General features: G+C 40.1%; 1 protein-coding gene across 5 annotated transcripts in view; it reads right to left on the bottom strand.

Annotated features, from left to right (window-relative positions):
- ccser1 (coiled-coil serine-rich protein 1) overlaps positions 1-27,579 on the bottom strand; it is a 1,394,127-nt gene extending 1,366,548 nt beyond the window's left edge. For all 5 annotated transcript variants that reach the window (XM_063046845.1, XM_063046846.1, XM_063046848.1 and 2 more), the window contains exon 1: positions 27,425-27,579. The gene's annotated coding sequence lies outside the window, so the exon portion shown is untranslated. The remainder of the gene's footprint in view (positions 1-27,424) is intronic.
- Positions 27,580-27,844: the final 265 nt, after the last annotated feature.

Genomic DNA, 27,844 nt, shown 5'->3' with positions numbered 1-27,844 from the left:
TTTCTCTTTTTCAACTGCATGGATTTCCTGCAGGTCATTTGACCTCTTTCCACATCCCAAAGATGTGCAGACGATAGGTTAATAGGCCACCATAAATTGTCCTGTGTTTGGGTGAGTGGTAGAATCTGAGAAGAATTGATACGAATGCAGGCAGAAATAAAGGATATTCATGTAGGATAAGTGTAAATAGTTGGTATGGTGTCAATAGGCCAAAGGGTCTATTTCTGTGTTGCATTACTCTAGGACTCTGACTCAATGAGAAGGTAATCAGGACATTCCATGCACAGAGACTTACCTCCCTTCATAACCAGTCTACTCAGCTCATCACATACTGCACTTGCAGGGAAGCCATTGTGACAACAGTAATGCATGGGGAACCATGCAACCATGGAAGTTTAGTGCAGGAATCAGATTTGTAACTGACAAGGAACAAACCAAGATGAGCCTGATTATGCAAAGATACGTGTATACTATTACCCTACCGACTGATTACTACTAATAGCTTCTATATCACGGTGGAAGTCTCAGGTATGCACGTGGTTGTCAGCTAATTTAGAATCAAATTAGAAAAAAAAACAGGCACACATAGTGGCTTTGACAATGTCTTATCAGTGAAAATTGCATTCCAATGTAAAAACGTTTTTATTTGCTACAGAAAGCAAATTCTAATAATTGGAATTTCACACAATAAGCAGGTAACAGATCAAGGCAAGCATCCTATTATCTGTGTGGCAGTTCTATTCAGAAGGAAATTAGTCATTCAGAGATGGGTTACAATTTTTTTTAAATGGAAACAACTAGTAGATGAGTTTTTGTTCACTTGAATTGATAGAGTTTGGTTTCACTGGGATCATTTTGATGATAATTCACATCAAAAGCAAATTTTTACCATCACTTTGCACTTTAAAAACAAAGTAATGAACAAGCTACCCCAATGTTCAACTCCACTTCTGTGGCACATTATCTCAAGTTTTCCATTGATGTCTGCCGAATATTATCTCACCCAGAACACTTCTGATTGGCCACAGGTGTTCGGGATTCCGAAAGGAAATGCTTGCCGGAGTTCTGTTTCCCATTACTTAATGGTTCTCATTAATGTACAACTGAGGCTGGTACTTAAGTACTTTGGAAGTGCTGAAGTAATGTGATTATTATTAATCCAATGCCATATATTTCCTCAAAACTACTGGTATCACGACCCATCAAAACTTGCTGAAAAGAAGCAGAGACCACCTGATGTCATGGCCAATTTTATCTCTCAACTAACATGGAAAATACATGATCGTATCAGTTGGTCAATTTTTGTATGTAGAATCTTGCTAACCTGTATTTTTTTTAACTGTGTACAGCTGTGAATGATGGCATTTACTGACCTCTCTGTATCAACTAGGGAAGTTTGTGAGACCCAGAGAAAGCAAATTCTTCGTAATCAGTAAAGAGAGTCTGTCTATTTAGAGAGCAACCAGATACTACAATAACTTCTCCCAATGAAGCAATGGAATAAATTGAAAATAATTACACAGCAGGGTAATTGTCAATCAACTCCACTGTCAACAGCCTTCCAAAAAGATATGCACAGATTGAGGATATCATCAGGCTTTGCAAACGTATCGTCTGCACTGGTGTAGGCTGACAGAAGAATCTAACAAGGGGCATCATTAAAGGCAATTCTACCTGAAGACTGGATGTTGTAGACTAAACAGTACAGTACAGCACAGAAACAGGCCCCTTAGTCCACAATGATGCCAAATTAAACTCATCTCTTCAGCTTGTACATGATCCATACCCATCCATTGCTGCATATTCATGAGCCTATCTAAACTCCTGTTAAATGCCACTGTTGCATCCATTTCCACTACCACTTCTGGCAGTGCATTCAGGCACCCACCACTGTGTACTGAGAAAAAAACTTGCCCCCTCTCACCTCCAGTGTTTGACTTCTCTATCCTGGGAGGAAGAGTACCCCATATATGATAAGGTGTTACTACCTGGAAATATGAATAGCCCAGGTGTGGTTTAAACCCACTCACTGTGCAGTACCGTAATAGTTGTAGAAAGGAGGAGGGAGAAGGTAATATGTTGGGAAAGTGAACATTTCGTTCAAAGGCAACTGATATTGCAGTAACAGTATTCTAACACCAGCTTCTTTGTTCATGCAATAATTGCTCAGTTTGATCATGAAAGGACCTCTGTTCCTCCAAAACAGAAGCAGGAGATAAACTTGGACATCCCTCAAGGAACAAACATTGTTTCTTTAACCCTTTCACATTTGATTATATACTCCTTGATTTCAGGCACTGATACCAATTATATCTCCATGACAAAAACAACCTTGCATCACTTTATGGATTAACTATGGACGAGACAGCTGTGTGGCTTAAATCAATATAATAGATCTATAACATGTTAAATCTTTAGGCAGTACAGAAATCACTTCAAAAAGAAAAAAAAAGGCTTTCTTTTAACGTAAAATAATTCCTTATGGGATCAAAATAATGAAGTATTTTCAGATTTTCCAGTTTACAAGCAATTTACTCTTCTGTCAAGATACAATTTAAATTTAGACTAGTGTCAAGAAAGACAAATTCCACTGAGCTAGTTATTTCTGCTGTAAGCATATCTTGTTGGTTAGAGGAAAGGGGTGAAGGTTGAAAGGTTTGCAGATTAAGACAGCATATTATATCCCTTCCTCCAATAAAAGTGAGTACAGTACACTGAAACACACAAATGTGTGTATACAGAATATGTATACACACACACACACACACACACACACACACACACACACACACACAGATAGATATTTCTTAAAACACAAAGTACTAGAAGCAGATGCTATTAGCAAACAAATCAACGTAGATATGAAAAGAACTTTTCTGGTGTATTTCTGCACTAATCAAGTGCAAATTGATGATTTAAAGGATGGAACAGAATCGTCCACCCTTTTGCCACCTGGGTTATCGGGTACCATTTGAACAAGTTGAGCTGTGCTGTCTATTAAGTGCAGTGAAATATGTCAGCTCTAACCTCACAACGGCAATATCTACCATTTCCAACCTGGCTTTTCTTAAGTTCTTAAATCGTTAGCTGGTCTGGTTCCCAATCATATTAGGCAGGAGCCTCAGTTCCTGTTAAAATTAGCCTCCAAGGGCATCTTTCAACAGAGGCCAATCATATTGATAATAGTAATCTGTTTCATTTATACAATCCTGATATGGTGGATGTGGAGAAAATATGTCCTGCTGGGAGAAGGAAAGATCATCTTTTAAACCAGAAATGGAACAATTTGCCATCTCTCAGAGGGTCATGTCTTGGGTACTCTCTTTTTCAAAGGGTGGTGAAGCCAAGAGAGTCTTACACATAAATATTAGAACAGGAATGGACTACTCAATCCCTCAAACCTACCCCACCATTCAGTATGATATAACTGTACTGCCCCAGGCCTCATCTCCTCCTCTGTCAATGCCCTGTTGCCGTCAATTACCAGATCTATTTTATAAAAATGTATCTATTTTATCCTTAAATTTCCCCCGATAATCCAGCCTCCACAAATGTCAGGGGTAGAGCATTTCAGAGATTTACTAATCCTTCTAAGGATTACATACACACCTCAGTCCTCTAATCTTATAATTATGTCCCTCATTCAAGATTCTCCCTTGAGTGGAGATCTCAACATCTACCAAGTCACACCCCCTTAGGATCCCCCATGTTTCAATAAGTTTACTTTTCAATTCTTCTGAACTCATTCTTGATCGGAAAAATTTACCAGGTCTAGAAAGGAATCCTGGTTAGGAGATAAATAGAGACTAGCTTCTAGGTTAATAAATGGGCTGACTGGCCTCATCCTGCTTCCAATTTATATTTCTGTATGTTTGTTTGCAATAGTGTCCAGTGACAAAGCAATCACACATTCTCAAACCAAAGTAGATCTTACACTGACCCACGTGAACAGAGATCAGAACACAAGGGAGTTCTTGATGAATGTTTTACAAGTAGGTAAGGCAGAGCAAATTTCAGAATAATTTTGCAGCACAGCCAAGAGAGGTGAATCAAATAAAAAAAAACAGGAATACTCAGGAATCCAGAATTGAACAAGAATAGATTTCACCAAAAGTTTTTGGGCCTGCAGAGTATTCCAGAGGGCCAGAAACACTCATTTCACAAGAAAGGTACTTAAACTCTGCAGAGGCAACTGCATCCAAAGAATGGAGAAGCTTATCCTGTTCAAATAGTGTCTGATGGCAATGGGGATTGAATGGCAAAGTACCCAGTGATTATGTCAGCCATTCCCATCTGTGAGCAGAACAGGCTCCTTGGGCCACACTTCTATCTTTGAGACTGTTATGCAATTAAGTTTTCAACATCAGCTAAAAATTAAGCAAAAATATAGACAACTGAAAGTGAAAAACCTGCAAATGCCAGAAACTTGAAAATAAAGACAGAATTATGGAAGTAACTCATCAAGTAGGCTGCATCTGCAGAAAGAGGCTAATACAGTTAACTTTACAGATGGATGAAATTGTATTAGAGATGGCTGTCGATCAGATTGATGACCTTCCACCAATCTTGGAAAAGGAAGAGAACAAGATGAGGAAATGAGAGATAGATTGACTACTTGAATAGTCTCACAGCAACAACATCAGCAAGACCAAGGAAATCACTGTAGACTTCAGGAAAGGGAAGTTGGGAATACACATTAAGGAGTCAGCGGTGGAAAGGATAAGCAGTTTCAAGTTCCTGGATGTCAACGTCTCGGACGATCTACCTTGGGCTCAACATTGATGCAATCATGAGGAAGGCATGTCAATGGTTCTACATCACTAGTGCTATATCAAATATCCTCACACTCCCAAAGACTCCTGTTAATTTCTATAGATGTATGGTGGAATTCATTCTGGCTCTAGCATCATCGCCTGGTATGGAGGCTACAATGCACAGGATTGCAAGAGGCTGTAAAAAGGTTGTAGACTCTGCCAGCTACATTACAATTAGAACTGTCCATAACTTCAAGAAGATATTCAAGAGGCAGTGCCCTAAGAAGGCATCATCTATCACTAAGGACCCTCACCATCCAGAACATGCCCTCTTCTTGTTACTACCACTGGAGAGACAGAGAGGAGCCTGAAGACCTACACTCAATGATTCTGAAACAGCTTCTTCCCCTCTGCTTTCAGATTTTTGAATGGTCCATGAACACTATCTTTTTCTTGCAGTACTTTGTAACTTATAATTATATTTTGCTTTGCACTGTACTGCTGCCACAAAAAAAGCAAAAATTAATGTCATAAAATATAGTAATAATAAACTTGATCAGATTTCTAATTCTGATTTAAATTGCAGAGAGGAGAAACTCAAGGAAAAACATCTTACCCTAGATGTAGGCATGTTACAGTCCTCTGGACTTAAAACTGAATTCAACAACTTCAGATAACTAGTCATTCCCGTTTGTGACAGAAGGAGGCAGTTCTAATGCAAGGCTAACCACCTTTTCTATTGGATCTTTTTTCTCTATAGATGCCATATGGTCTGTGGGGTAATTCCTGCTTTTTTTTTTACTTTTAGATTTCTAGGAACCACCGCCCTGCTCTGACACTTCAAGCATTTTGTTTTGCATGCATTTGCCTCATTCTTCTCCCTGCTTACATTCCTCTCAACAGATCAGTTATGATTGGCAAGAATCCATTACCTTCGCCTAAACAACATCAAAAGAATTTGTTTTACCTGGACAAATTTGGTCTCCACTCATCACAGACATTCTCTTCATTGTCTCCACCCCTCCCACAAGTACAATACTGTTTCCTTCCTCACTCTTCTAGTTCATCAACCTGAATATCTATTGTTTCTCGATTTGCAGATGCTTCCTCACCTGCAGCTCCAGCATTTGATGTTCCTATTTCTAAAGAATATCGTAGTCAATATGAAATAATGAAGTGATCAGATATTAAAAATCTTCAACTGCTTTCTTAGAAAAATACAAATTGAACAGATTTACAGTTAAAACTCACTCTTTCTTCATTACTCCAAGTCTCTGCTCAGACACCAAGCCAGAGCACAGGCTAGACACAAAAGATTCTACAGATGTTGGGAACCTTGAACAATACACACAAAATGCTGGAGAAACTCAGCAGGTCAGGCAATATCTATGGAGGGGAATTAACAGTCAATGGGAAATGTCTACTGTTTATCTTCCTCCATAGATGCTGGCTGGCCATCCAAGAAACATGCTGATTTGTACCATTGGCAAGGGTGTACATGGTTCAATCAGACTGGAGACCACAAATCTCACCGGTGCAAGTGGATGGAATTTCCCTTGTTCCACCTCAGATTTGTCTTTCATAGATGTGTTGCAGTGCAAATTTTGCCTTGTGATTAATTACATCACATTAAAGAAATGCAGGAATTGAAAATGTCAACTTCAAAAAGCTTGGGATTTTCCGACCTAGATTGATCAAATACTATTTATTTCCCCACCCACAATCACTTAATGTCCAATTTAAAAAATCCCTTGAAGGTCCCCAGTGTTTACATAGATCAAACACTTCCACCTCAGAGAAACAAATGTAAAATTTTAGCTGAGGATTTTAGCAGACAGCAATCTCAAGCATGAGTTAATATGGCAATTGTTCTGCCCGAGACTGCACAGAACCAGAAGCACAGCTCACCACATCACAGAAACTAGTCCTCCCCCACCCCCACCATGGACTCTGTCCACACTTCTGACTGCCTCGGTAAAGCAGCCAGCATAATCTAAGCCCGCACTCGACCTGCATGCTCTCTGTACTGCCTCTGTCATCGGGCAGAAAATACAAAACACAAGAAAATCTGCAGATGATGGATATCCAAGCAACACACACAAAATTCTGGAGGAACTCAACGGGCCCAGGATACGAGTAAACGGTTGACTTTTAGGGCCGAGACCCTTCATCAAGAAGATACATGCCATGCTCAAGAACTATTGAGTGGTCCCCTTCTACAGTAAGATGGACTCTTACCTTCTAATCCATTGTTATGGATTTGCAATTTACTGTCTGTATTGCATTCAGTAACTGAATCACTTTATTTTGTATTGTTATTGGTTTACCTTTCACCTTTCTGTAATGAAATGCCGTAATGAAATTAGCATTATGGATAACATGCAGAACAGTTTTACAGTGTCAAAATGTACAGCTGTAATGTGTTTTCAAATATTGTAATGTTGTGAAAGACACTTTAGAAGTGCACTCTTAACATACAGTACCTGCTTTACAAAGAATAACAAAATATTATCCAGCCCTTCACAGTACTTCCTCTAACTTTTCTAAGCTTCTTTCCCGGGCCTACCACAGCCCCCAACTTTGGACACTCCACTCCCTAACAATAAACATCAGTATGTTGAAACTAAACCTTGAAGTCATCACCCTGAGATACCAACTCTGTTTCGATATTCTATTTAGTCTATTGAATCTGCTGAGTTGTGCCTTAGAATATTACAGTACTGAAGAGGCTAGAAACAAGAGAAAAGCTTGCTGAGCAACACACACAAAATGCTGGAGGAACTCAGCAGACCAGGCAGCATCCGTGAAAAAAGTACAGTCGACATTTCAGGCCGAGACCCTTCAGCAGGGCTGGAAAAAAATAAGGGTGAGGAGTAGATTTGAAAGGTGGGAGGAGGGGAGAGAGAAATGCCAGACAATAGGTGAAACAGAAGGGAAGGGATGAAGTAAAGAGCAGGGAAGTTAATTGGTAAAAGAAACAGAAGGCCATGGTAGAAAGATAAAGGAGGCGGGGAGGGTGTGGGAGGAAACATGCTCTTTGGTCCAACTCACTCATGTCAACCAAGATGCCCATCTAATCTAGACCCATTTTCCTGCATTTGGTTCATATCCATCCAAATCTTTCCTATCATCGTACATGTCCAGGTGCCCTTTAAACGCTGTTATTACATCTGGTTCACCACTTCCTGTGGCAGCTCATTCCACATACAGAGTGCCCTCTGTGATAAGTTGTCATTCAGATCCCTCTAAAATCTCTCTCCTCTCAATTTACACCTATGTTCCATGATATTTGATTCCCTTTTCCTGTGACAACGTCTATGCATATTCATCTTGTCTATATGCCTCAAGATTTTATACACCCCTATAAGGTCATTCCTCAGTCTCCTGTGCTCCAGCAAATAAGTCCTAGCCCGCCCATCGTCTCCCAAAATCTCGGGCCCTCCAGCTCTTCCAAAATAAATGTGAATCTATTCAATCTTAAAATTCAAAGTTCAAATTAAATTTATTACCAAAGTACATATACGTCACCCTATACAACCCTGAATTCATTTTCTTGCAGGCATACCCAATAACTTGATAAGAGAATAATAACCATAATAGAATCAATGAAAGACTACACCAACTTGCAAAAAGACAACAGGTTGGACAAATACAAAAAGAAAGGAATAATAAGAACATAAGAAGTAGGAGCAGGAGTCGGCCATCTTGCCCATTGAGCCTGCTCTCCTATTCAATAAGATCATGGCTGATCTGACCATTGTCTCATCTCCACCAACATGCCTTTTACCCATAACACTTAATTCCCCTACTATGCATAAATCTAGCCAACCGTTTCTTAAGTACATTTACTGAGGTAGACTCCACTACTTCACTGGGCAGAGAATTCCATGGATTCACCACTCTTTGAGAAAAGCAGTTCCTCCTCATCTCTGTTCTAAATCTACTCCCTCGGATCCTGAGACGATATGCCCTAGTTCTAGACTCAGCTACCAGTGAAAACAACTTCCCTATCTCCATCTTACTTATCCCTTTCATAATTTTATATGTTTCTATTAGAGCTTCTCTCATCCTTCTGAATTCCAGTGAGGCTAGGGCCAGGCGACTCAATCTCTCCTCATAGTCTAACCCCCTCATCTCTGGAATCAACCTGGTGAACCTCCTCTGCACCGCCTCCAAAGTCAGTATATTCTTCCTCAAGTAAGGAGACCAGAACTACATGCAGTACTCCAGGTCTAGCCTCACCAGTACTCTGTACAGTTGCAGCATAATCTCCCTGCTCTTAAATTCAATCCCTCTGGCAATGAAGGCCAACATTCCATTTGCCTTCTTGATAGCCTGCTGCACCTGCAAACCAAATAATTAATCAATAATTAGAGACCATAAGATGAATAGTCCTTGATAATAGTCCATAGGAACAGTTCAGTAATTTATCCCCCTTGGTTCAAAAGCCTGATGGTTCAGGGTTAATAACTGCTCCTGAACCTAGTGGTGTGAATCTTGAGGCCCTTTTACAGCAATTTTAGCAGCAAGAAGAGAGCATGTCCAGGGTGTTGGATGCTGCTCTCTTACAACAATGCTTCATGTAGATGTGTTGAATGGTGGGGTTGGATTTACCTGTGATGGACTGGGCTGTATCTACTACTTTGTATAGGATTTTCTTTTCAAGGGCATTGGTGTTTCCATTGATGCAACCAGACAATATACTCTCCACTACACATCTATAGAAGTTTGTCAAAGTTTTATATGCAATGCCAAACTTTTGCAAACTTCCCAGGAAGTAGAGGCACTGCCATTCTTCCTTTGAAATTGCACTTACGTGCTGGGCCTGGAAAAGGTCCTCGGAAATAATAACAATAAACAATTTAAAGTTGCTGACCCTCTCCACCTCTGATCTTCCGATGAGGACTGTCTCATGAACCTCTGGTTTCCTCCTCCGGAAGGAATGGCATCTTTCCTACAACAGAGTAACCAAAACTATACACAATACTCCAGGTGCAGCCTCACCAGCTTGTACAACTGCAGAATCATATAATTGCAATACAGAATCGCAGTGTTTTTCATTCTTAATATCAAAACATGAACTCATCTTCCCAGGCATCTTCGGTCTTTGATTCAGATTTCAATTGTTCGGTGTTTCTCGCATTCAGATTACACTCTGTTCCTAACCACATTGAAGCTTTTTACCTTTTCTCCATGTCTCATTTTATTTCCTGGTCACAATATCCAATAATAAAATTTCTGAAATAAAAGACGTTCTATTCACCAAGATTTAATGAAAAGCAAGGACTGAAACCCTCCAATTTAAAATCTATTGTCTTTTTATATAATATTACTTATAAATGAATTAAGTAATATTTTAAATTGGGAGATGGCGGTGTAGTGACTAACAATGTTTTACAATACCAGCGACCCAGGCAATTCGCACCACTGTTTGAAAGGAGTTCGTAAAGTCTCCCCATGAACACATGGGTTTTCTCCGGATGGACCAGTTGGCAGGTTAGTTGGTTTCTAAGCTATGAGGAAAGCTTCTTCCAACTTAGAGGGCCTTCATTTTTCATCAATGCTGTTCACTGCCTTTCAATAGTATCTGAAATTACTTCACAGACCGTTATGCACATTTGCTGCCTTTCAACAATAGTGGTTGGCTTGTGTATGTTTCGCCTTTAATCACTTTACATTTAGCTATTTAAGTTCAGAAAAAACTTCCTTCAGTTTACCACTTAAAACTGCAAGCTCTCTTTCACATTCATTCCAAAATTGTGCCAGACCTGCCATTAATTCCAGCAAATTCAGTTCCAATTCCACATAGTTAGATGGCTTAATCTTTATCTGCTGCATATTAAAGTGGCCAATTGGAAGAGCAACACTTCTTTATTCCGCCTTGGTAGCCTACAATCTGTTGGTATTAATATCGATTTTGCCTCCTCATAAAAAAAAATTCCCTCCCCTTGCCTCTTCTTCTATTCCCCACTATGGGTCCTTACCTCTTCTCACCTGCCCATCACCTCCTCCGGATCTCCCCCCCCCCTTTTCTCTCAAGGTACACACTCCTCTCCCTCCTGTCAGATTTCTTCCTCTCCAGCTTTTTACCTTTCCTACCCACTTGGCGTCACCAATCACCGTCTAGCTATCCTCCTTCCCCTCCTATTTACCCTTCCTTTCCAGTCCTGAAAAAGGTTCCCGGCCCAAAACATCAACTGTTTATTCATTTCCATAGTTGCTGCCTGGCCTTGAGTCCCTCCAGCATTTTGTGTGTGTGCTGCTTTGTATTCCCAGCATCTGCAAGATTTCTCATGTTACTGTTAACCTTTTAAAAGTAGTCAACAGCAAAGACAACTATTATTTGCCTGGCAAGAAAATATGAAATAATGCAGTAAATAAACATTGATGCATATAATGTTACAGGCTCTTCAGCATTACTGCATACTGAGCAACTAACAAAAGCAAAGCTACCGACAGAACATTGCTCACAGAGAGCATTGAAATCCCAATCAACAGAATGACAGAAACAATAAGCACTGGTATTACCATATAATACACTTTATTCATAAAGGCACGCATATTTTCACACACTACAATGCTCAAGGTCACAGTGAAGCAGTAGAGAGAGTCACAGCCTCCCTGCAAGGACCACCACTCCATACCAACTAATAAAACCCATTGGCTGAACACTATAGGAACAGATGAACAGATAAACTACAATCAGCTTGTGTCTTGAAACACTCTGATATTGAAATAGTATGATGATAATTAAATTATTCTTTAATTATAACTGTTAATCCTCATCAATTAGTCTGGAACAGACCCAGATAAAAGGGAAAAGGCACATCATGTTTTGAAGAGCTCTGAAAACAAGTCCAAAGTTCATAATTTCCTCCAAGTATGCTGCACCCAATGTCTATTACACATAAAAAAGTCATAGAAAAGCACAACACAGAAATATGTCCTTTGCCCTTCTAGTCCATGCTGAACCATTTGAACTGACTACTCCCATCAATCTGCATCCAGACCATAGCCTTCCGTGCCCGTCCCATCCATGTACCTATCCAAACTTCCCTTAAACATTGAAATTGAAATTGCACCCACCAGTGACACAACTCGTTCTACACTCTCACCACCGAGTCAAGCAGCTTCCTCACGTGTTTTCCTGAACTTTTCACCCTTAACCCATCATCTCTTGTTGTAGTCTCATCTAACCTCAGTGGAAAAAGCCTGCTTGCATTTACCCTACCAACACCCCTCATAATTTAGTATACCTCTAATCAAATCTCCCCTCAGTCTTCTGCACTCTGGGGAATAAAGTTCTAACCTATTCAATCTTTCCTTATAACTTGGGTCCTCTAATCCCAACAACATGCTCGTAAATCTCCCCTAAAGTCTTCCAATTTTATTTACATCTGCACACAAATACACTTTCATTTTATGCAACTTAAACATGCCATCCCTTTCATTCCCAGAATCATTCTTGTGAACTTCCTCTGGACCCTCTCCAATGCTAGCATTTCCTTTCTTAGATAAAGGTGCCAAAACCTGTTCATAATGGGAGCTGGACAACCTCCCGATCAACCTGTTCATGTGCTTCACATGCAAAAAATCCAACTTGGGTCAGATTGTTATGCAAGAGCTGAGGCTGAATAACAGAGGGTCTGACAAGGATTTTTCAAGCATTAAGGACTGCACCGGACTACAATTAGAAAGTGTCCCGGCTTCTGAAGATGTACATGATACTGCCAAGATTAGAAACAGCCTTTCTAGCCCTAACAACTTCCCTTCAACTATTCAGTACTTGAACTAACCGGCACAATCCTCGATCACTACAATTCAACAGCACTATGACCACTTTGTACTAAAATTGACCTTGTTTTCTCTTATAAAAATTGTGTACAGTATAATTTACGTTTTCTTGCTATGTTGCTGCAAGCAAGCTTTTCCTTATACCTGTGCATATGAAAATAAACTTGACTTTTGAAATTTGCATCATGTAACAAGCACCAGTTGCAAAGTAACAGCTAACAACAAGACTCTTGGGCACCATTAGTAACTCCCAATTCATTGGGGCAACTTCAAATATTGCACTCCTTGTAACGAGGATGTACTTTTCTTTCTCGCTAGAAAGTAAATTCAGTTGGAGTGGTGAAGTGTGTTATGACAAAAATTTCCACAGCGGCTGGGAGATGTATTATTAATGGACTGTAAAAGACACAGCATATACACATCAATGAAAGGCTTTTTAAAAAATCAAATTGAGCAGAAGTTGTTCCAAAGAAATGTTAATTCATTTGAAATGTGCGTTAAATAATCCAGCCAAAACTTAATGAGGATTTTTCTAAAATTTAGATGAACACATTTATTGGCATCAGTCAAATGATTCTTATAATTCACTGAGAAGCTTTTGCAGCAGATAATGAATTTTGTACAGCAGAGTACTTGTTTGCATCCATTTATCAAAAGGTCGCATACATGTTGAATGTTTCTCATCCAGAAGAAGTTAACATGAATGCTTTATCAACAGTGAATAAAAGTTTTCCCAAGCATGGCTGAGAATTATATCACGCTCATCAGTCTCCCATGATGTTGCTTGCAGGGAGTAACGACAGTCATCAGATGAAGCAGGATCAGAGATAAGAGGACGTTTGGGCTGGGAATGTAAATGCAATGGAGTGTACAATTTAAACACACATTCCAGCTTAATTTTGCTTTCGCAAAATCCCTTGTCAACAGTTATAGTAGAGAACAGTGCCTCTCCAAACCAGCTACAGTGTGATCACAAAAGTTTTCTGTAAACTTAATTTTTTTTGTAAATATGGACACCAGGAAAATTAACTAGAAGTGCAAACACCATTTTTAATGTGTTAGAAATCAACATTCCATAACCAGACACATTTGATTCTTTATTGATTTTCACCTTCCTCTCCATATTCAGATCCTTCCATGGTGCTACTCCTCCTGACCTCTACCTTAGCTTGTCCTTAAGATCTCCAAAATTCACTGTGTTCCTCCATTCTGACAAATGTACACATCTCCAATTTGTTTTGCTCCACTTTAGAAAACAGTGCCTCAGTGCAGGGCCTGGTTACCAAACTCAACCTTAAGGGGACCAGACTCTAGGGATTGTGTTTGAACCAGATGTAGTGTACTATATATCCTTATAAAATATTTGGTTTAGGTCAGGTTATGCCAATTCAAGCTAGCTCTATACTGTGTCCAGGTCAAGGAAATTTACTTAATATCAGTATGTGAATAGCATTCTTGAGATTAATATACCATGGTAATGAAGGTAGTCAGTGTAGAAAAATAAATATATCTTCAAGCTCAGTTTGGATTTGGTTGGGTTTGAACTTCATACTTAATCACATCTCTACTTCAGCTGTTTTGGCCAAAGCTGATCCCTAAAGTTCTCAGTCAACTGGAACTCTATTGCAAACCTTCAAACAAGTCTTTGACCCGGAGCAAATACAGCAGATTTTGAAAATCTGAAATGAAATAGAAAAAACTGAGTATACTCAGAAAATCAGACAGCATGTGTGAGGAGAGAAAGGCTTTCAGTTCTGATTAAAGGCTTAACTCGGTTTCTCATTTCACAGATGTTATCAAACCTCCTGAGTACTGCCAGCATTTTCTATTCTTTTCATTCAGCAAGTTTGATCCAATATTTCTTGTAGCGGTTCAATCCCAAATTTTATAATGGGTGCTCTACTGAACTAGGTTGGACTACTTTAATAACATAGAAAGATACTGCATATACAGAAATATGTCCAGTTGTCAGATGTTATTGCAGTACATTGACAGGATGAGGAGTTGGTCTGAAAAGTGGCAGATGGAGTTCAATCCAGTGAAGTGTGAAATGATTCCCTTTTGAAGGCTGAACCTGAAGGCACAGTATAGTGTTAATTACAAGATTGTTAACAGTGTGGAGGAACTGAGAGATCTTGGGATCCACAAGCATCCATCAGAGTTGCTGCACAACTTGATAGGGTGATTAAAAAGGCACATTGTGTGTTGGTCTTTGCTGATCTGGGAATTGATTTCCAGAGACACAAGGTAATGCTTCAACTCTATCAAACTTTGGTTAGACCACACTTGGAATATTGTGTTCAGTTCTGGTTGCCTGGATATAGGAATGACGTGGTAACTTTAGAGAGGGTGCAAAGGAGATTTACTGTGATAGTGCCTGGATTACAGAGCAAGTCTTATGAGGATAGATTGAGTGAGCTAGGGCTTTTCTCCTTGGAGTGAAGTAGGGGAAGAGGTGATTTGATAGATGTGTACACCATAAAGATGTATGTATCGAGTGGACAGCCAGTGACTTTTCCCTAGGGTGGAAATGGCTAACATGAAGGAGATCATTTCAAGGTGATTTGAAGGAAGGATAGGGGGATGTCACAGATCAATTTAGATAGTGGAAAGTGCATGGAAAACACTGCCAGAGGTGATGGTACAGGCAGATGCATTATAAACATTTAAGAGACTCTTAGATGCATGGATGAGAGAAAAATGGGGGCTACGTGGGAGGGGAAGTGTTAGATTGATCTTGGATTAGGTAAAAGATCCAGCACAGCATTGTGGGCTGAAGAATCTGTGCTGTGCTGTACTGTTCTATGTTCTAACTAGTAATCGTTTGTTGTTCGTCAGTGATGAGAGTGGATAAATGTTGTGTTTCTACATTGTGGAGAAAAGCGACATCTCAGAACATCCCCTCACATCCACTTGCTCCACTACACACCCTCCACTCATCCCAACCCCTTATCTCAATACCTGCTATTACCCATTCGGCATCCACTAACTACCTACTTCTATTTCCTCAATCAAAATCCTTTGCACCTCCCTTGTTTATGATACTCGTGCCTTTCTGCTCCAATCAGATCTCCCCTCAAGCAGAGGCCACAGGTTAATCAAATGCTTGCCCTTCTGAATTTCCACCTTTCCTCCCATCATTTTCTTCCAGTGATTCCCTTCCAAATTTTTGTCATATAAAACTCTTAAGCAGCCTCCCTCAGTCTTTTACTCATAACTGCATACTAATACCATTGTCCTGAATTGGAACACACAATTTGCAGAAGCTACAGATAGAGATCATGGATTCGTGCAATCACAGACTCTCATACTAATCCATAATCTCTTTGAAATTAAACATAAAAATTGGTGAAAAAAATATATATCTTACAGGTAAAGATATAGAAACGGGCACAAATGCCATAAGTAAGTCATGGCTATTTAACTGATTTTCTTTTTATTTTAGCATAAAGATGATTTAGTTAACTAGCACTTGACAACACACATTTTTGACTTAATTCATTTTAAGTTGCAAATGTATATTAAATGGCAAGCTCCATTTACAGCTGGTGTGATAATGTTTTCAATTAGAGCAGGCATGAAGAGTATTTTATTTCAAAATCATCAGTGCATGAGGGAGCTTTACAATTGCAGTGATGAAATATAACAGCAAATAAGGGCTACTTCTTCATTCAAGAAACAGTGAATGTGTTTCAGGACACATGTTATTCATCAATATTGTCTAGCTTATTGTTCATCCTTGCCTAAGAACTCAGACAAGGTGTATTCCTGTCTTGTGATGCACAGACTCAGCTCGGTGCTCCAAAAAACAAGTAGTATCTGATATAAAATGTAGACCCTGCCATTCAATCCCCATAAAACAGGAATAATTCCATTTCTGAGAAGATATTGCAAGCACATTAGGCTTTCCTAGTCCATTGGTTTTGTAACAGTGTCAGATTTAATTAAAGCATTCTTTTTATAACTAATGCAATAATTTCATTTAGGTGGTTGCTACTATTCCTACTGAAGTCAAGGAACAATCAATATTTACAAGCAGCTTCCAATGAGGGAAAAAAATAAATTTTGTAAAGTACACGATGGTCCAAAACGACTGGTCAAGGCATTGCGGCCAACAATAAAAGTGACAGCATTAGTCACTGTCCTCAATGAAAACCTATCAGGAAAAACCTAGCAATCTTTCTGGAATGAGCATCCTTTAATAACTGCTGTTTGTCAGGCATCCATTCAAGCAATCTGATCAGGCAGCAGGTTGGAAGGCAAAAGCACAAACTGAACTAAAGTTTCTTTAAAAACATTTAATGCAGCCTGAAATAATAAAGGTTCAAACTTATATATTTAAGCTACAGCAAAATCCATTATTTCTAAATAATTACTTGTGAGAATGAGAATACATATAAACTGTTTTAAGGCCAGAGAGGCTGTAGTGTAAAGATCTCACACTTTATGCAGCAAAGGGTAATGCTTATTCATGAACATTAAGTGAAGAACATGCTAGAAAAGGTTGCAGAAAAGCACTCTCTGTTGAGATGCACAGAACATCTGGAAAAAATTTCTGGATTTCTGCATTTTACTGTGCACCTGGTTTTTCAAGCCACACACACTCTGAGAGGAACTCAACAGGTCAGTAAACATGCACGAAGGTAAACCGACAGTACACGTCTTGGATCTAAACCCTTCACCTGGACTGAAAGAACGGGGGGGTGGGGGGGGAATAATCAATATAAAAGAATGGAGAGAAGGGGTGGAGCATATAGAAACATTCAGTTGTATTCCTTTGAACTGCACCTGTTTGGTTAAGAGCCAAATGTTATTTTCTTGCTGGATGAGAAACAATGAATCAAATGGTTTCCTCTTCCATAGTTATGTTATTTTCTTTACTTTGTGCCTGCACTCGAGTTGGAGCAGAGAACACACATTATTAAAATTTGTAGCCTAGATATCTATTTCTGTCCTGCTGAATATACACCCAGTATATTCCACTCTTGGGCACTATACAAGATGAAACCAAGGGAATTTTAGTAATCTATTTTGTCACCAACACTAAGCATTCTTCTGTATAATTTTTCAGAAAGGATTAAAATTGATGCAGATATGTATATTTGTTTCCCCCTCATTTTTAACTGGGTACATAATGCATAGAAAGGAAGAAATGTTTCAAATTGGACCAATCATCTTACTTGTGGCATGTCACTCATTTTCTGAAGTTCTCCAAAAAAAGGCTGCAAGTTTTTTTTTTAAAAAATGTGCTATAAGTTTGTTTTTTTATTTTTCTTATCCTCATACTACTCTCAAATCATTACTCCCTTTGCAAATTCCAAGGTAGATTTGGTTGAAACCTCAATTACCCCTTCTCCCTGTTTGACCATTACATGTCACCTGCAAGCTACCTATTGTGTACTGAGTCTTACCTGACTAACCAGAACAGTTTGGCATTTTTTAAAAATCAAACGATTGCATTCGGGATCCAATAATGTTTGGTGTATAGAAGGGAACAGTTTCGCATGATGTTCCAATACCTGTCTATTTTATTTAAAAAACGCATGCACCTTCTGAGTAAACTTCCTATTCATAGTCCCCAGAGATGCATTTCTAGCGTACGCTTGTGACTCATAGCTACAGATGTAATTCTGGATCTAGTCTCATGTCTGAGCCAAGACTCAAGGCAGTTACCTTGACGTAACATGTTCTACAGTAATTAATCATTCTAATCATCCGCTCCTTTCTAGGTATTCATGGTGTTCTTGATAATTACACAGCATTAACTTCTTCAGCTCTCAGATAATTCCAAATAATCAGCTCTCTGCGGTAATAGAGCAGGAGACTTATTAAACTGCATGATGATTGGGATTTTTGTACTCTCATTTTCCAGTACAGTATTTTACTTTTAGTCCGAATTACTTCCAAAGCCCATTCATTTGCTTTTTTCAAATTATTTGGCCCTCTTAGTACCTTAGAAGTCCAGCTGGTTCATTTATCTTAACACATATGGGCTCAGTGAAAACACATTTGGTTCTCGAAATATCAACTTGAAGAGACAACTGTGGTTCAGTCACCAATACCCTCATTTCAGGTTCAGAAGTTACAAGTCCTAGTCCATAGACATGAGAGCAGAAGTTAAATATGACCCTCCATGGCACAAATGAGAGGCTGCTGCACTTTCAGTCAAGGCACGGTATCTAGGTTCTCTTTGCTCTTCACATGGAAGGTATATTGTATTTTGAAGAATGGTAGGGAAGTTATCCCAGCATTCACCAATATTTATTCCTTCATCAACATTACCAAGAAAATTATCCAATTATTTGAATCAAGTTGTTTTGGGGAGCTAACAGTGGCAGGCTCATTTCCAACAGTGACATCATTTCCAAAGTTCTACAAACTTTAAAATGCATCAGGCCTTCCTGAAGTCACAAATGATGCTAAGCAAATGCACAGCTAAATGGCCAAGGGCATGGCTTACAATGGTCATTGTGGAAAACGTCACAGTGGAATAGTGCGAGCCCAAAGAGGGGCAAAACAAAAACATGTCAGAGGATGAAAGGGGAAAAAGAGCATTCATAGGCAAGCAGCCAATAGCTAAATTTGGTGTCTTTCATTACTCTATGACCCCAGAAATGTTTGGCAACTTATGTAATACAGTAATACTAGTACTACAGAGCAAATAAAACAAACATTCTGAATATACTCATTGCATTCCCAAATCAGATAGAAATGCACAAGTAATATTCCAGATCAATATTTCTAGCTAGAACCAAGGCATTAACCCTGTTTCTCTCTCCTCAGAGGCTGCCTCACTAACCAAGTATTTCCAGGTTTTTTAATTTATTTCAAAGTTTCTGTCATCTGCAGCTTCTTTTTGTTTGTTTTCATATTACTCTTGCACCACACAGAATTAACATTAAATGGCAACCTTCTTAATGACATCTACCACATGTGAACAAATAAAAATTTAATCGCCTGCTTTTGCTAGTAATAATTCTGCCAGCTTTGCTACAGTGACTCAGCTATGCAGCTCGTGCCAACAGTAATTTCAGAACAGAGCTGTGCATTTTCCTTCCCGTTACTTGAACATTCACCTGCAACTAATTAATAACTTTTATCCGTCATACAAAGAACACCAGATTTCACTTGTATAATTATTTTAGTTGCATAATTGTTTTAGTTGTATAATTGCTGTTTGTTGATGATTAACCTGGGTTTTAATGTGTATGTCATGAAAACAATACTGAATTTCAAACTAAGCCAACAGAAACTGAAGCCAGAAAATAAAGACTTGAAACAGCTTCTATTGAGTTAGCACCTGAACATCAGAAACATCTTCAAGCATTCATGAGAGAGTTTTAAAATAGAAGTTGAATGGAAACCAGCGTAAACCAAAAGTTTGATCATAATTAGGATCACAAAAGCATTTTTGAAAGGGGGGGAAGTGAGAACGGTGCAGGGATGAAATTGCGATGTTTAAGGCATATAGAAATGAAGCCATGGCTACCAGTAGAAGAATTAAGTTATTGAGCTCTCTATGCAAGGAGACTAAAATTAGAGAGGGCAAGTATTTCGGAAGTGGGAAGAAAGCCATTGTAGGCAATGCTAGTGCTACAGATGGATAGGTAAGGAACCAGATGAGTGTGGTTACTGCCAACTGGAAAACCACGAAAAGGGTCTGGAGAATTGTGCTGTGTTCAACATTATCAAAGGCTGCTTAAATAATCAAGTGAGCAAATAAGTCCCGTTTTGCAGGTTGATGTGATTCAAATGGATCACTCATTTTTTAAAACCCTGGGTTAGACTCTCTACACTGTTATAATCTAGCAACATGTCAGTGAATTATCCAAGTCAAAATAGAACATAAAACTGCATAAGAAATGACTAAAAGAGTCACGTCAATGCTATAATGCATTAAGATCATGCACTTACTCATGATATTCTACAAAATACAATCCTAAAAGATGACTCAGTGAAGAATTTTGTAAATAATCCTATCAACAGAGAGCGGGGGCAGACAGGGAAAGAGCAGAAATTCTATAAAGCCAATCACAAACAACTTCAACATCATTCCAGTATTGTGATTGGCTGACAGTCAATAGGGAGGACTAATTGGAAGATTGTCATTGGCTCTGTGGAACTACACACTGCATTCTGCACTCATGTTAACTGATTAATACTTATCCAGTTCTGACTCCCAACCCCTTCAAAAGTTAATATTCCTGAAGAAAAAGAACAGAAGTAGGACATTTAGCCTCTCAAACCTGCTTGACCATTCATAATGGATTCAATTTTCCTTCTTTGTTTCCTGCCTTTTTACCATTATCCTCGATTCCCTCTCAAATAAAACATTGCCTACGTTCAATGATTCAGCCTCTTTATAAGAATAACTTCCTCAGAATTCCAAAGATTCAGAGTGTTTTGCATAAAGTCACTTTTCCTCATCTCAGTCTTAAATGGGTGCCTCCTTTACCTGAGACTATACTACCTGGTGTTAGACTTTCCCAAAAGTGGTAAACAACTTCCTCACCCTTGATCTTTTGTACGTTTCTCTCCAACTTCAATGTATCTAATGACCTGACCTCCAGTATCCTCAGGGACAAAGAATTCCAGAGATTCACTACTCTGGGACAAAAGAAATTTCTGAGCACCTCAGTTTTAAATGGCTGGCCCTTATTTTGTAAATATGTCCCCTTGTTCAGTATTTCCTCACTATTGGAAGTATTCCATAATTTACACTGTCCAGCTCCCTAAAGGAATGTATACATTTCAATATCATTTCCTATTGGCTTAGTTCCATTGAATACAGACTCAACATGCACACCATTTTTCCCCTCACAAGACTATCCATCTCTACCCAGGATTGTCTGAGTGAATTCTCTCTGAATGAAATAATACATTGCATTAAATAGGAAGAACCAAAATTGCTCTCAGTCCTGTAGATGTGATCTTACTTGTTCAGAATCTGAATCTGCTTCATTATCACTGTCTTATGTGACATGAAATAAAGTGAAAGCCAAAGTAAAATTTATCAAGTGTGTATATGTCACCATATACTACATTGAGATTCATTTTCTTACAGACATTTACAAGAAATTACAAAAACAAAACTATAGATAAACAAAGACTAACATACGCTCAATGTGCAAAAGACAAATTGTGCATATAAAAAAAAAGAGATCACGAGTTGTAAAGAATCCGTGAAAGTGAGAAAAGTTTAAGAGCTGCAGCAAGTGAAGTTCTCCACACCAGTTCAGGAGCCTGACATTTGTGGGGTAATAACTGCTACTGAACCTGGTGGTGTGGGACCCAAGTGTTCTGTATCTCCTGCCCAATGATAGTAATGAGAAAAGAGCATGGTGTGGATTGAGGGAATCCCTGATGATGGATGCTACTTTCTTTTGGCAGTGCTTCATGTGAATGAGCTCTATTTTAGGGATGGCTTTGAAATAACTTGTTCTGTGGCAGCAGTACAGTGCAAAATAAATTATATCAACACCATCAATTAATAACAAGGTAGCATTCATGAAATCATGGACCATTCAGAAATCAGATAGTGGAGGGGAAGAAGCTGTTTCAGAATCATTGAGTGCTGGTTTTCAAGCCCCTGTACTCCCATACCAATGGTAGTAACAAGAAGTGGACATATCCCATTGGTGAGGGTCATTTAGTAATGGCTATTGCCTTATTGAAGCACCACCTTTTGAAGATATTATTGATGGTGCGGCGTGTTGTGCCCATGATGGAAGCGGCTGAGTCTATTACTTTTGGACACTGTTTACAATCCCTCCATACCAGATTGTTATTTAATCAATGTGTTGGGCCAATGATATATCTTCTGAAATGCTGACACCCAGAAACATGAAGCCACTCACAATTTCCACTGCTGATCTGTCAATGAGGACACATGTTCTCCTGACTTTCCCTTTCCTGAAGCTCACAATCAGTTCCTTGGTCTTGCTGATATTGAGTGCAGGCTGTTGTTGAACACCACTCAACCATCCAATTTATCTCAATCCTGTACAATTCCTCATCACCATCTGAGATTTTACAAGCAACAGTGTTATCATCTGTAACTTTATAGAAGACACTTGGCCTATATATTGCAACAGTCATGTACACTGACAGAAAGATTAACCTAGTTTTCTACTTCACTTATTTGAAGTAAAAACCAACATACCACTATCCTTCCCAATTACTTGATGCACCTTCTGAATACTGGCTGGATTTCTGTGCTTTGTACACAGGGATTCTCAAAACCCTTCGTGTGACTGTTTTCTGCAGTCTTTTATAGTTCAGATGACAATTTTACTAAACTTCGGTTGATCATAAATCTTTTCATTTTGGTGAGATGGAAACTTTTTCCAAGTCTTGATTTGTTCAATAGTCAGTCGTCACTCATTTAACTGTCTTTGGGAATGTTAAACCAGTGTCAGTGACAAGCAAAAGGTCTGGAAAGCTAACTTACCAGTGTAGCCTCTGTGTGTCTTGGTGGCAACCCCCCCCCCCCATTTAAAAATGGTTTAAATTGTACATATCATTTCCATCAAATATATACAAAATTCAGATTAAATCATGACCATCCTTTTTCAGGATGCCCACCAAATTCTGCTAAGAATTTGGCAGGAGCTGGAGTCTCCCAGAGCAGGAGTTCCCAACCTTTTTTATGCCATAGACCAACACCATTAAGCAAGGGCTCTGTGAACCCCAAGTTGGGAACCCCTGTCCCAGAAGATCCAAGCAGACACTTTGGTCCAAGTCCAGTGTAACTTTTGGGACACAGATACCATTCATTCACTACTAATCTGTGCTGACTGGTATAGGGATCTGGATTTAAAAGAGCACTAAAGCATAAGCAACTGTGGTAATAACCAATTCCACATTCCCAAAGCAACTGACCTCTCACTAGAGGGGGGGACACAACTGTCCCATTCACAGAAGATTTGAGTTATTGTGCCTTTTGTCCATCTACCTGGCATCTCCAATAGCTCTTCTCATTACTTACCTCAGGCTTTTGGCACATCCATTCCTCAATTACACCCACTTGCTATTGTACACCCAGCTTGGCTTCCAATTTATTTGAACCTAAAAGGCACTTGAAGCTTATTGCATTGGGTGGTACTGTACCACTTCATCATCTGTGAAAAGTGAATGGGTGAGGTCAAAAGCTGAGGATACAAGTTCTTCAAACTTATTCATTCCCGACTGTCAAAAGTGATGAATACACTAGATTCCAAGCAACACACAAAATGCAGAAGGAACTCAGCTAGTCACGTTAAAATCAATAAAGGGAAATCACAGAGGCCATTTTGGGTTGAGACCCTTCCTCAGAACACAAATATAGCTGGTCCAGTCATTGTCAAAATGAACCAGTTTACTTTTCACCCTTTTTAAGAATTAAATAAACATTCTCCAATGGCCTTACAAATCATTCATCCTTATAAACTTTAAGATACACCCAACAATGGGAAAGACTGAAAATATTTTTTAAAAAAGCAGTTTCTGGAAGTCTGAAATAAAAGCAGAAGGTGTTGAGACTACAGTATGGAAGGGTTTCCCCCACTTGAAACATTTACCCTGTTTCTCTTTCCCTGGTGGAACGGCCTTCTTGTTAATCTTGGAGCTGCATGAAAGGATTGCAGATTCAGAAATAATTGTTCAGGGAGATTGGGCCCCAAGGAAGTTTGTGAAGCTACTTCCACTCCTTATGCCCATCACCTACACATGCCTCCCACTGGTTCGTCCTCCCATCCCCCTCTCCCCCCATATTTCCATCTGTCCTCCCTACTTACTTGGTTCAAAGCTTCATTTCTTTCCCATCATCCAGAGTCCTTTGTTGTCTCCGACTGCCACGTCCCACCCTTTGTAGTTAGTTCTGCTCTTTACTCCTCCATGTGCCTATCATTCCCCCTCACCTAGATCCATTTCTGTTCTGCCAGCTCCTGTTCCACCCTCTATCTATTCACGTTTTTATACTGGCCCTCTCCTAAAGAAGTTTAATAAGTTTTTCAGTCCAGATTAAAGATCTCAGCCCAAAACGTCCACTGTCTATTTCCCTTCTCAGACGCAGCCTGACTCGGTGAGTTCCTCCAGCAGATGTGTGTTTCCGATACTGCATCTTCACTCTTTGACTCTCCACGATTGTACAGACTTCTCACAGATTTGGAAGATGCATGTTTAGCCGAATGGCCTCTCTTAGTCAAATCTTCACCCCACGGTAAACGGCTGAAATTTAGAACTAAGTGGAAAAGTTCACCTCAATTTCCAATTCACAACAACGCCTTCATTCCCCGAAAGCGTCGCGTTTCAAATTACCCATTAAGGTCAGCGAGTTGAACTGTAGATTAATGGAACAAAAGATCAGATGTCCCCGTGCACTCCTGTTGGCGTGCTCTCATCAGATCTGCTGAGCAAAATTAGCCACAAACCAAGTGACTGAAGATGTCGAGTTTGGAAATGTAGTTTAATATGAAAAAAAACCCTAAGCGGCATCTATTATTAAGGAATATAACCACCACCACCGCACTTTTCTTAAGGTTTAATCCTCTGCTAACCACCTGTCGAAAGTCTGGGCTTCGCTCTGACTACTGTCTCCAGGCGGCCACTGACCGCAGTATTACTTAAATGGTCCCGTAAATAATTCCAAGAAATGAAAAAAAAATGAAGTACAAGCTGTCCAATACCCGCACTAAAACAGTCCGACATAACACCCGAGATGGGATAACACAACAAGAGGAATTCTGCAGATGCTGGAAATTCAAGCAACACACATCAAAGTTGCCTGTGAACGCAGCAGGCCAGGCAGCATCTCTAGGAAGAGGTACAGTCGACGTTTCAGGCCGAGACCCTTCGTCAGGACGAACTGAAGGAAGAGTTAGTAAGAGAAGGGTCTCGGCCTGAAACGTCGACTGTACCTTTTCCTAGAGATGCTGCCTGGCCTGCTGCGTTCACCAGCAACTTTGACCCGAGATGGGATCTTGTGTTTCCAATTCATAGGGATCTATGATTCCAAAGGCATACAAAGTGGAAGAAACGGAACGTTACTTTGTTATGTGTAGTACTTCACTGATTCGATTGTATTCCTTTGCAATTACTACGAATGCCCATAAGAAAATAAATCTTAGGGTCGTATATGGTGACAAATATGTACTTTGATAATAAATCTACTTTTGAACTTTGTATGTTGTTTGCTCAAAGCACAGAACCGGAAACCCCAGGATATCCAGTCTTTCCAGGCGCTGGCCTCAACACCGACGTTAGCTCAAATGCTTCCCGCCCAAAAGTTCAAGCAGTCTCCGCTGCGAATATTCACAGTGTGAATATTCGGACAATATCCAACACAGCCCAGCAACAGCGTCAATCTAGTAGTGGAATGAACCCAGGCATTTCTTAACAGCTAATATCAGTGATGATGTTCTTGTCGGCGTGACAATTCATCTGGTTCACCAACAGCTTTGAGGGAGGGAGATCGACCTTGATGACCAGGTGTGACCTATATATGACTCCAGAGCCGAGCCACCTCGCTGGTTCATCCGGTGTGATCTATCAAACCGCTACCAAACCGCTCTGCACTGTAGATTTACCTTGACCGCGAACAATGGACCCGGACAACATCTTCCCTCCTTATTGCCTTCTCTCAGAAATGGGCAATAAAGCCCTCAGGGCCTCCGTCACAGAAGAATGTTTCGCACGGTTAACACACTCCTACCTAACACCTCCAAAAAGCCGCAGTTGGCAAGATCAAGTCTGACAGGTGCCCAGCTGTCCAGTGGGGTATATTCTCATGGTCTTTACACAACTTCCAAACACACTTAACACACTCTGACCCCCGCACCCTCGGGACTGGCCGTTACAGCTTGCAGAACATTTATCCACACAGAGTAGCAGCCTCATTGTTTATGTGTTTAGTTAAGATTCTCCACTGAACTGAAAGGAATACCCCTCAGTTACTCACAAGTACCGGGGAGGCTGGCTCTGAACTTTATCGAGCCCTGAACATGCGATTCTTCGCACTATTGGGAATTGCAGCCTTGCTGAGCATTAAATTGCAAGCAGCTAGACTGCAAACCGTCAACTCTCCAGAAATCAATCAGACACATGTTGAATCCAGGAAACAATATCCGATCAGATACGGCGAGCTAATGTCTAGTGGGTTTAAAACGCACTGTTGATTTCGCCGACTGTAAAAAATACCCGTAGTGAGTGGGTGCTGAGTAAACGCCACATACTTCATCCACTCGTGATAGAGGCTGGCAGCCCCACAGGGAGGAAGTAAGAAATTACTTCTACGTTTAATAGAACTGTCCCAGAGTTTAACTTTCAATAAAGCCCTTAAATGTTTTGTTTTGAATCCAGATGTAACCCCACTGACATTTGGAGGTGTAAGGTTGATGAACAGCCAGAGAGGGACATTTTTGGATAAAGCACTGCGCCTGTTACTCGGGCTCCCTATGATTGTAGGGTCGGTAACGAAAAGGAAAGCGTGTGTATTAAACAATATTAAATCCGATATAACCATACCACTGTTTCTCTATGAATGTGTCTGCGTGTGCTATGGAGTCCCGCGCTTGCGCTCTAGTCCCAGACAGGACGCAATGTGGATACATGGCTCCGGCTACAGAGTGTGTTGGAATATCATTCTCGACATTCAATGCTAACAGCGGTGACAGAGCCACGGCGAGAGGGGTTTACCCCTCCGCTGGTTCCTGCTCCCCGTTTCGTTAGAAGGGGAAGGGAGGCGAGTCGGTTGTGGTAGCAACTGGGGCCCTGTCAGTGTTTCAGATAAACACTCAGATACAGTGTGCCTCTGCGCCACCTGACACTTTCTGAGCAAACGTTCGCAGCAAGCAAAGGAGAGAGAGAAACACAAACATGCTGTGAATTTCTCCTGTTACCTGGGGTGTCAGTTTAAGCCCGCTGGTCGTCGTCCGCCTTTACACTCAGGTAGGTGGGATCCATTGAAGCTGGCGCTGAGAGGGAGAAGTATTTTTTTTAATGGACGGATTTAAAGGTGAATGCCCAGTTCTTTGTACCTCGCTGACTGGCTGCAGCCTCCGCCTCCTCCTCTTCCGTGTACATTCAGTCACTGACGTGCCCGGCGTAGCCCGAGTGCACAGCGCACCCCCCGGGTCCTAGAGAAATCCAAGCAATTTGCACACCTTTCTGCGTTACACTTGCACAGACAGTAACAGAGGCAGATAGGAACACAAACACAAATACAAAACAAACAGCTTCTTTACGTCCCTAACATGCTTACGAACTTGCCTTAAGAGGAAGAATAAAAATAACATTACATCTGAGACTGAGCGTTGGAA

Source organism: Mobula hypostoma, chromosome 4 (genome assembly GCF_963921235.1).
Source record: "Mobula hypostoma chromosome 4, sMobHyp1.1, whole genome shotgun sequence".
Classification (NCBI taxonomy): domain Eukaryota; kingdom Metazoa; phylum Chordata; class Chondrichthyes; order Myliobatiformes; family Myliobatidae; genus Mobula; species Mobula hypostoma.
Note: the sequence above shows the minus strand (reverse complement) of the source record. Positions and strands in the feature narration are given on the sequence as shown.